The sequence below is a fragment of the Alexandromys fortis genome, unplaced genomic scaffold, assembly GCF_014885135.2.
Source record: "Alexandromys fortis isolate MF-2015 unplaced genomic scaffold, M_Fortis_MF-2015_v1.1 scaffold_414, whole genome shotgun sequence".
Lineage (NCBI taxonomy): Eukaryota > Metazoa > Chordata > Mammalia > Rodentia > Cricetidae > Alexandromys > Alexandromys fortis.
Genome location: NW_026068287.1, coordinates 117,925 through 127,856, shown reverse-complemented (window position 1 = coordinate 127,856; position 9,932 = coordinate 117,925). Strand labels below are relative to the sequence as shown.

The 9,932-nt window shown below is 50.0% G+C and overlaps 1 long non-coding RNA gene across 3 annotated transcripts in view; it reads right to left on the bottom strand.

The window, feature by feature from the left end:
• Positions 1-5,306: 5,306 nt before the first annotated feature.
• The window catches only part of LOC126494835 (uncharacterized), a 34,068-nt gene continuing 29,442 nt past the window's right edge, over positions 5,307-9,932 (bottom strand). For all 3 annotated transcript variants that reach the window (XR_007590080.1, XR_007590079.1, XR_007590081.1), the window contains one exon: positions 5,307-9,453. This is a non-coding gene — a long non-coding RNA (uncharacterized lncRNA). The remainder of the gene's footprint in view (positions 9,454-9,932) is intronic.

The following is a 9,932-nucleotide window of genomic DNA, read 5'->3' as shown; positions in this document are numbered from 1 at the left end:
GTCTTCTCCGCCAACAGGACAACAACATTAACCAAGAGCCGTGAGTGTGAGCACCGTGCAGGACAGCACATGTGGGAAGGAGGAAGAAACAGCTCAGAGAAGCTGGTACACCCTGTCATGGATGCTCCTACCCATCCTCCTCCCAGGACACCTTTCCAGGAAGGCCTCACCAGGCATCCACACCTGCCACTACTCTCCAGGGAGTGGTGCTGAGAACAGGCAGGACAAGGAGAAGAGGAGCAGCCAGGGTAGGCAGAGAAAATGTAATGGGATAGCCATGGCAAGGGTTCAGAGAGTGGATGTGCTGGCTAGTTTTATTTCAACTTGAGACAAGCTAGAGTTACTTGGGAAGAAGGAACCTCAATTAAGAAAATTCCCCCAGAATTTTGGCCTCTGGAAAACTCTATGGGAAAATACCTCTGGTTATTCTCTTGATTAATGGTTGATGTGAAGGGGCCCACATCATTGTGGGTGGTACCACCCCTAGGTTGGAGGTCCAGAGTGCTATATAAAAGCAGGCCTTCCTCCATGCCTTCTGCTTCAGCTCCTGCCTCCAGCTGCCTTCCATGAGTGCCTCAAAGACGCACTACAAACTCAGATGAAATAAGCCATCCGTTTTCAAGTTGCTCATGCTCACGATGATCAGGACAGGAATAGAAACCCTGACTAAGACGGTGAGTCCCATAGGAAGGGCAGACAGGTCACGTGGAGGCCTCCATTCCTCCCTCTCATCATCAGCAGGGGACAGAGGGCCCCCACACGCCTGCTGTTCTGACCCATCACCACCACTCCCACAATGGCACCGGGTTCTGGTCAGATGTCTGGGGGTGACAGGTCTCAGGCAGCAATACCTAAGATGCTTGAGTGCTCCCACACGGCTTCTTCCTCCACACTGGTCTGCTCCCCCGACCCCTCTGTCACTTGCTTTTAATTTTTTATCCATTGGACATGCCAAAGAGAGCTCCCCTTCAAACCGCTCCTCCAGGTCTATCCCATGTTCAAATAGTAGGAAAAAATGTGGGTTCACGGCTGTCCAGTGCTCGCTGGCTTTGGAGGACTTTGGTTTGTCCGTTCATATGCAATTTATTGTGGGGCCTATGTTTCATGTATCTGCACTGCAGAGAGAGGGGAACGATCCATTCCCTCCATCCTGTAGATGAGGAAACAGAAGGCCCGAGAGGGAGGCCCCTCTGTCTGATGGCCCATAGTCAGAAGGCCCGAGAGGAAGGCCCCTCTGTCTGATGGCCCATAGTCAGGGGTAGCAGTGTGAGGACTCAAACCTAGACCCCTCTGAGGACGGGATGCCTGCCATGGACCTTGCAGCGTATTGTCGCCTGCCATGGACCTTGCAGCGTATTGTCGCCTCCATGGAGGAAGCCCTAGGTCCAGCAGGCAAAGCCTCCCACCCACGCATCACTCTGTGTTCTCACTCCAAGCTCCCCCATCTACCTAAGCACGCACTCCTAATTACATGTCCTTCTCACCAACGTTCCCGGCTCCTGCCCGCCTTCATGATTGAAAGGAGAAAATCAAAACAGAGGCGGGCATGAGCTGGCAGAGATCACTGACCCAGCTCTGCCAATGCGTTGGTGAGCTTGACCCCAGCCTCTTCTCCTGCCTGCCTGCGCATCTTTTCTCAGGTTGCCATGGAGACAGGTTCAAATGGCTTATCTGTTTACTGTTACATTGCCGGTGTTTGTGTTGCAGACATTCAATTCTCGTGAACTATGGGTTGAATTTTCATTTTGCTGGCGACAAACAACACAGGAGACTTTCAATCTAGGTCCAGCCTGGGTCACTTTGCAAAGATCCTCTGAAACAGACAGGGAAGCCAAGGGGAAGGGACAGGAGATGCCTCTATCCCTGCTACCCCTGTCATATCACAGCTCGCCATGACTGTTAGCAGGACACATTGCCCTGTCTTGGCTAGGCTTAGTCCTTGCTTCCTCTGCACATATAGCTGGAAGCAGCAAGTTTCAGGGGACCCCTGACATCACTGGTTCTAATTCAATTCCCCATGACTTCTCATGGTAGCCTGACCCACTTGAGTCCTGTGGTCCAGGTAGTGTCAGAGGGGCACACCACAAAGATGCACCCAATGTGGAGGGCTCTCTCTCTCTCTCTCTCTCTCTAGCTCTCTCTCTAGCTCTCTCTGTCTCTGTCTCTGTCTCTGTGTCTCTCTCTCTAGCTCTCGCTCTCTCTGTCTGTCTCTCTCTCTAGCTCTCTCTGTCTCTGTCTCTCTCTCTAGCTCTCGCTCTCTCTGTCTGTCTCTCTCTCTAGCTCTCTCTGTCTCTGTGTCTCTCTCTCTAGCTCTCACTCTCTCTGTCTGTCTCTCTCTCTAGCTCTCTCTGTCTCTGTCTCTGTTTCTCTCACTCTAGCTCTCTCTGTCTGTCTCTCTCTCTAGCTCTGTCTCTGTGTCTCTCTCTCTAGCTCTCTCTGTCTCTCTCTCTAGCTCTCTCTCTCTCTCTAGCTCTCTCTGTCTCTCTCTCTCTAGCTCTCTCTCTCGCTCTCTCTCTCTGTATGTGTCCCTCCCTCCCTCCTTTCCATTATCCCTCTTCCTGCCTCTCCTCTCTCCCTCCTCCCTTACTTCCCTCTCTGCTTCCCTCCTGTTCTCCCTCCCTCCACCCCTCCTAGCTGTTGTTAGTCTCAAAGATCGATAGAATTCTAGAAATTACTAATTCTTTTAACGGGAACACTTTGCTAAAATCTCCATTCCCAGAGGGCTTTATTTCAAGGACCAGCTCTGCTTTTCCCCCACAGCCCAGCAAATGCATCACACACTTAGCTTCAGTTCCCATGGCAACTGGGGCTCATGATGTAGGGACTAAATATGAGACAAAAGGAAGCGGAGAAGTGCCTGTGTTCTCTGCTCCTCTGCGGTACACAACAAGCCTCTATTACAGGAGAAAATGGAAGCTTGCGCAATTCCACCCTGCCCTCCCATCGCTGCTTGGTGGTGGTGGGGGCAGACAAGAAGGTACAGAGCTCTGAGGTGAATTTCTCCATCCGCACACTGCGGCAGAACGTTTTGCAGACCTCATTCCTGACTCCCCCTTACCAACAGTGGCTTCTACCCCCAAACTATGGCCGTCACCCCTAGCCTTCTTGCCTGTCTCAAACTGCTTCCCCCCTCCACATCCTCTAGCTTCTGCCATGTTGTTCGAGCTTCCAGTCAGTTTTAGGACGAAAACCTACATCCCAGCCTAGTTTCAGCATTTCCCCCCAGAGGTGGTCGTCAGTCCTCACCATGGTGTCATGAAGGACATGAGGGTTGTCTCTCCTCTCCTGCCTGAGAGACCTAATGTCCAGATGAGGGGATCAATCTGTAAGGCTTTCATTTCCTGCCGACTCCTAGTTCCTGGGCTTTACAGAGACAGACACGAGGGGGGTGGCTGCTATTTCCCACTGTAGAAAACGCACCAACTGTTTCAGCGTGCTCCTCACCCCCTACCCTCTTGTCCTAAGGGGACAACTTTGACCTTGGTCTTCTCGCACCCTTTCAGAGCCTGGTCAGCATGAGAGGCCTGACAGCTTGAATTTGTCACGAGACATGGCACCAAAGCTGAGCCGAGTCCCTGGTTTCGCTTCCCTTTGCTCCCATGATTCCAGTGTGTGGACGTCCGTTTGTCCAGCCACACTGTGCTTGTCTGGCTCTCAACTGCCCACCGGGCACATCCCTCGGCCTGGACTTTTGCTCCCAAAGACCAAGAAACTCATTCTAGTTGAGCCACCTACATCCCTGGCGATGCCCTTCACACAAGGGGGCCACGCCAAGGCTTGGTCACCATTTCGACCTTCGGGTTCTTTGTGAGGTTTCCAATCGGTACTCACAATGGGTGTTTGCACCATCTTATGTTCTCCCAAGATACCATGTGCCACCAACGCCTCCATGTTTCAGAGCCACTGAGCGACTCCAGGGCTGTGGCTCCTTTGGAGAAGATCCCAGGGAGGAAGGGCAATCCAGGAGGGCGAAGCTTACCTTGTCTGTGCTGCTTCATAACACCGCCCCCAAATACAAGACAACCCTCCCAGGAGTTCAAGCTCTATGTGGGAAACAGACCTCAGCAAGCAGTGGGAAGTGACCAGGTGATTAAACCAAATGGCAAGAAAGCGATGGCTGTGTGTGTGTGTGTTCCCGGAGGCCAAGACCAAGCAGCCATCCTCTGCTCACTACAGGAATGCTAGCCCTCAGGAGAGTCCATTTTCAGTCAGTCCAGGACCACAGCTTCCCTGCTGCGTCTAGAGAATCGCCCTTTCTCCCTCTGCTGAGGAGAAAGACCCCCTACAACACTGGACCGCACTGCGGAACCTCCTTGTCTTTCCACCCTCAACAGGCCATCCACCTTGCCTTCCTCTAGATCCAAGCTTATGCACTCAGGGGGCAGAAACACGTCCTTCCGGGACCGGGGATTATCCCCCAGTGAATGCATGTCTTACCTCACCCTGCCACGTGGGTTTACCCCATGTTAATCATTCCAGATCTCGTAGATTTGAACCTCAGTCCTCAGCTCCATGCATCTCTGGCTCGACTAAGCCTTCATCCTCAGTGTGACCACATGCAGAAATGGGGTTGCCAGTATTTCTTTTTAAGTAGGGTTTCAGCAGGCCAGCCTTCCTAGTGTCCCTGATCTCTCTTTCTCTCTCTCCCAAAGCTTAAGCCCTGCAAGCGACCTCCACTACTCTGGCACCTCTCAATCCCTCTCACCAGTGTTTGGTTTTTTCCCCATTAGCCTGCAGTTGTTTCCCTCTCGATTTTAGGTTAGCTGCTTCTCTGTCATGTTCTTTGCTGCCCTTTTTGCCAAGTTTTTCTGCTAAGTTGATCAGTCGTCAGCCTTCCTCCTCCCCATTTGCCCCCCAAGTGTCCTGCATCCCTTTCTGGGCTCCAGACATCTTTACTTCATGATCCTGGCTGCTTGCATAAGAACACTCCAGACACTGTCGGTCTGACCATTCATTCTGTGCTCTCGTTAGCACAGACTGTGACGACCACAGCAGCTCCCGGGGCCCGAGCACATCTTCCTGTGCTGCTTCTCCACGCTTCCCATGTTCTTGTGCGCGCAAGAGTGGCCTTTTATCCCCACCTCTCCCTTTCTCATGTTTTCTCCTCTAGGAGATTCATTTTCCCACTGTGAATGTAAACACAGTGTACATCTGTCAGCTCCTCCATCAACCACCGTGTTTAGTTACAAACAACACAAACTCGGGCTTGCTGAACCACAACAGCACCTCGTGCCTGGGCATACGTATACCTTCTTTAGAAAACCACCTGGGTATCATTCTTAATGATTTATTGATCTTTATTTCTGTGTATGAATGCTTGCCCCTGTGTTTATATGTGAACTCATAAGTGCCTGTAGCATCAGAGGCCAGAAGAGGAGGTCAGATACCCTGGAGCTGGAGTTACAGATGACTGTGAACTGTCTTGCGATGCTGGGAATAAAACCTATGCAAGAGATAAAGGACCCTCAACCTCTGAGTCACGTCTACAGATGATATTCTCCCATGTTTTAAAACGTAGTTCTCACCATTGTGTTTTACTGATATTGTACCTCCTGGGGTCACGTTGAGGGCCGTGCCCAGAGTTTGTTTGTTGGATATTTGAACAGGTGATTTCCTTATTGATCCTTTGGCAATGTCCCATCTTCCACCCAATTCCACTCATTTCCCAGTCCCCCCATATCTGCCCTTCACCCTGTTAGCATCCCCCACCAAAAAGAAAATTTGAATAAATGAAAACCAAACCGAACAATTCCACGAGAGTGAGCCCACCCGACACTGTCCTAGAATTCAGGGGCTGGATATCCCAGGGCCCTAGGATTGACCCAAACACCACTGGACAAATTCCCCCCCCCGCCCCCAGCGAAACATGTCAGTGTAATGATGCTTTTTATTTTTGTGTATGAATGCTTGCCCCTGTGTATATACGGGAACTAATGATATTCTGCTCTACTCCTAGATTGGTGCTGGATCAAAAGTCCTACGAGGGGCTTCATCCAGCAACTTCTGGAGACAGATGCAGAGATCCACTGTCAAACCTTAGGCTGATCCCAGGGAATCCAACTGAAGAGAGAACGGAAGGACTGGAGGAGTCACATGACTCAAGGACCACACAACACACGGAAACAGCGAACCTGGCTCATAGGAACTCACAGACACTGAACCGACAACCAGGCAGCCTGCATGGGACTGACCTGGGCCCTCTGCATGTGTGACAGTTGTGTAGCTTGGTTCTCTTGTGGCTCTTCTAACAGTAGAAGCAGGGGCTGTCTCTGAATCTTGCTCCCTTTGGGACCCTACTCCTCATACTGGGTCACCTTGCCCAGCCTTAATACATAAGGAGGTGCTTAATCTTATTGCAACTTAATATGCCATGGTTTGTTGAAAGGAGAAGAGGTGAATGGGGAGGAGGTAGAGGGGAGGTGGTGCGATCGGGGAGGGCCTTAGAGGAGAGGAGGGAGGGGAAACTGAGGTTGGAACAAAGAAATAAGTAACTAAAAAAAAAAGAGAGACTTTGTCTCTGTACTTCCTGCCTCTCCAACACCTCTACAATTGTCTTAGTAACATTGGGAGCCAAGGTGTGTCACATAGGCAGAACATATCCCCTTTTGTCCTATCAGCTTTATGTGCAATGTTCATTGCGATGGTCTGGTTCAAGGCCTCTGGTTTCTGGTCTATCATCATCACTAGACCCTCTCTGAAACGCCTCTCAGTAATCCGGAGGGCACCGCGAGTCATGGAGATGACTCTACTTCCACAGGACCAGTTCCTTCATGTGGTCTAGCAGGTCATAGCTTGGGCAGATGTAGGGTGGGCCAACCTAAGGCCCTGAATGGGCCCCAGTTGTAGTTGAGCTTGTCAGACCTGGGCGCTAGGGCTGCCCCACTCAGGTGTGGGACAGAGCCAGCTCTCCTATGCCCATGCCATCAGGGCCAGGAAGTGTTGGGCTACCTCTCCCAAGTGCAGGGGCAGCTCACCAGTTCCCAGGTCATTGGGGCCAGCTGTCTTGCTGCAGTGTCCAGCAAGGGGCAGAGTCAGCTTTCCCAGGGGCTAGAGAATGGCAGGGCCGGCTTAGCCTCGCCTTTGGATTTCATGGTGCATGGTTCTCATGGCCCCCTGTGGTAACACAGGCCACAGATAGCAACACAGACACCAGCTGCAGCAGGACCATGGACTCACATAGCCCTCAGCTGCAGCCCTGACACAGATGTCACCATGACACTTGGTAGCTGGGCAGCCCACTCAGATCTGTATGGCCTACCTGCAGCATGGTCTGCAGACAGCATCATGCCCTCAGGTGGTGGCCTGTACCCCAGGCACCTGCGTGGACTTCAGTCACAACTGGAGCCACCCAGGACGTCAACACACACCCTGGTTTTTGCAGGCCCACAGACCCAGACCTGTCCCCCAGGTGCAGCTGAGACCCAGATGTCATCATGTCCTTCTTTAGCAAGCTTAGGTCACGCAGACGCGCATGGAATCAGAGGCAGCAGGGCCCTCAGGCACCAACATGACTGGAGATGGCAACCCAGACCTGTATCCGTGCTACCTTTGGGGACAACATGAGCCATGGGCATTCACACAGACCTTGGCTACAGCACGATCGTGGACCTAGACATTGCCGTCTCCAGCAGCTCGTTCCCAGGTCATCTTAACCTGCTGCAGCGTGGCTCTTGGACACCCACATGATCTCAGGAGGGGAGACAGACCTGTTCATGCATTTTAAATTGCTGTGCACACACTGAAAACAGCAAGGAGTCTGATGCACTCTATGCTCAAATATCAAGTGTGCCTTAACCATTTCGAAGCCGCATACACTGACTTCTCTCCTCATCCACGTTCTCTCCCCTCCTCCTGGTCCCTTTATTCTGCCCTATCAATCTCCTCTTTTTTATATGCTGGTCATATATTATGCATGAGAAATGTGTTTGCTTTAGTGACTCATTTTTACGTTGTTTGGTTCTTTTGTAGTTGGTAGGATTATCTGCGTATTCATTAATTTTTCGCCTGCTGGATATGTAGCAAATATTTTTCACCCATTCAGAATGCTGTGTCTTCACTCCGGCAGTATGCTTGCTTTTGCTGTGGAGAAAGCTGTTAATTAATCTAACGCCACCCGCCAAATATGTAGAACATTTCCTGAGCTATTGAACCTTTTAAGAAAGTTCTTGGCTGTACCCTCTGTTGTGGTTATTTTCCCTCTACCTTCCTCTGACATGTTCAGAATTTCAGGTTTGTTATTAAGTACTTCGATCCCTTTAGAACTGATTTTTCTTTCGGATAAATGATAGGAATCCAGTTGTAATCTACATGTGTCTATCTAGTGTCCCCAGAACTATACGTCATCAGGATGCCTGCCTGTTCTCTAATGTCTGTTTGAGCATCTTTGTCACAATGGCTGCAGCCGCCACATGTGTTCTCTCTCACAGTTTTATACTTCTGTGTTTAAATAGGAGTTACTGTCTGTAGAAGTCAGGAAGCAAGAGTCGGTCTTGAGGGAAGGGGCAGTAAAATGCTTGTGACATGGAAGTGCCATTGGGGGAACACAAGGACTAGAAAGGCTTAAACAGGGACGGTGTCAGGGGCAATGTGGTTAAGAAGAAGGTCAACCGAAACTTAGGATAGAGGCAACAGCCACGCAGAAACTTCCTAAATTTAGAAGGTAACTAAAGCTTTGTTTTTTTTTTTTTTGGTTTTTTTCGAGACAGGGTTTCTCTGTGGCTTTGGAGCCTGTCCTGGAACTAGCTCTGTAGACCAGGCTGGTCTCGAACTCACAGAGATCCACCTGTCTCTGCCTCCCGAGTGCTGGGATTAAAGGTGTGCGCCACCATCACCCAGCTAAAGCTTTGTTTTCTTTTTGTCATTATAATTCCACCTTTCCTCCCTTTCTTTTCCTCCCTCTAAAGACGCACATATACCCCTCCTTGTTCTCTTTCAAATTTATGGCCTTTTTTTCATGAACTGGTTTCACGCATATGTGTATGTGTTGATGTATATACATATCTACTTCTAAATATAGCCCTACAGTGTTTATCATGTTACTTGTATGTATGCTTCCAGGACTGATCATTTGGTATGGGACAAACAATTGGTATGCTCTTCTCTGGAGAAGACTGTTTCTTCAGCTCTCAGTATTCCTTAGTTGCCTCATTGTTCTTTGTATAGGGCTGAGGCCTAGCGGGCTTTCCCTGTCCATTTGGGCATGTCTGTTTTTGTCCTTGTTCAGCTTATGTTTGGGGAGTCACACTGCTGACACATTATGGGTAACTCGTGGTATTACTAGGAGACAGAGCCTCACAGCTTGTTCCCTGATCCTCTAGTTCTCGGAGTCTTTCTGCCTCCTATTCTAAAATCTTCCCAGAGCCTTAGGTGCAGTTGTTTTGCAGATGTATCCATTGGGACGGGCTCTGCAACTCCGCAGCTTGATGGGTTGTTGTTTTCTGTAGCAGTCTCTGTCTGTTGCAAAGAGAAAAAAATGATGAGAGAGGACTCTACTTACCTGTGAATACAAGGAGTTAAGAGCATAGTTAGCGATTATGATGGTTTAGTAGAGTGGTGGTTGTGGGTTCCCCTCCAAGACCCATGACTTCACTAGCCCTGGGTAGGTGGCTAGGTTTTCAGTACCAGCCGTGGTTTCTCTCCTATTAAGCAGGCCTTAAGTCCAATTAGAGAGCTAAAATTTTTAAATGGTAATACCCTAAACGAACAAATAATGCTGATCACAAAAACCATAGATTTTGAAACAAAAATCTCAATGCCAGTTGTGGGTTATTTCCTTCTGAGTTGTTGGCTAGAGGCTCCCAAACAATGGAGGGTACTGCCATTGTTAGGTCAGCATCACTGAAGGAAGCTAGCACTACGCTGGAAGGCCCCATGCAGGTTGTGGGGAAAGCCATCAATGCCCTTACCCAACTCTGGATCCTATCCATGGGAAG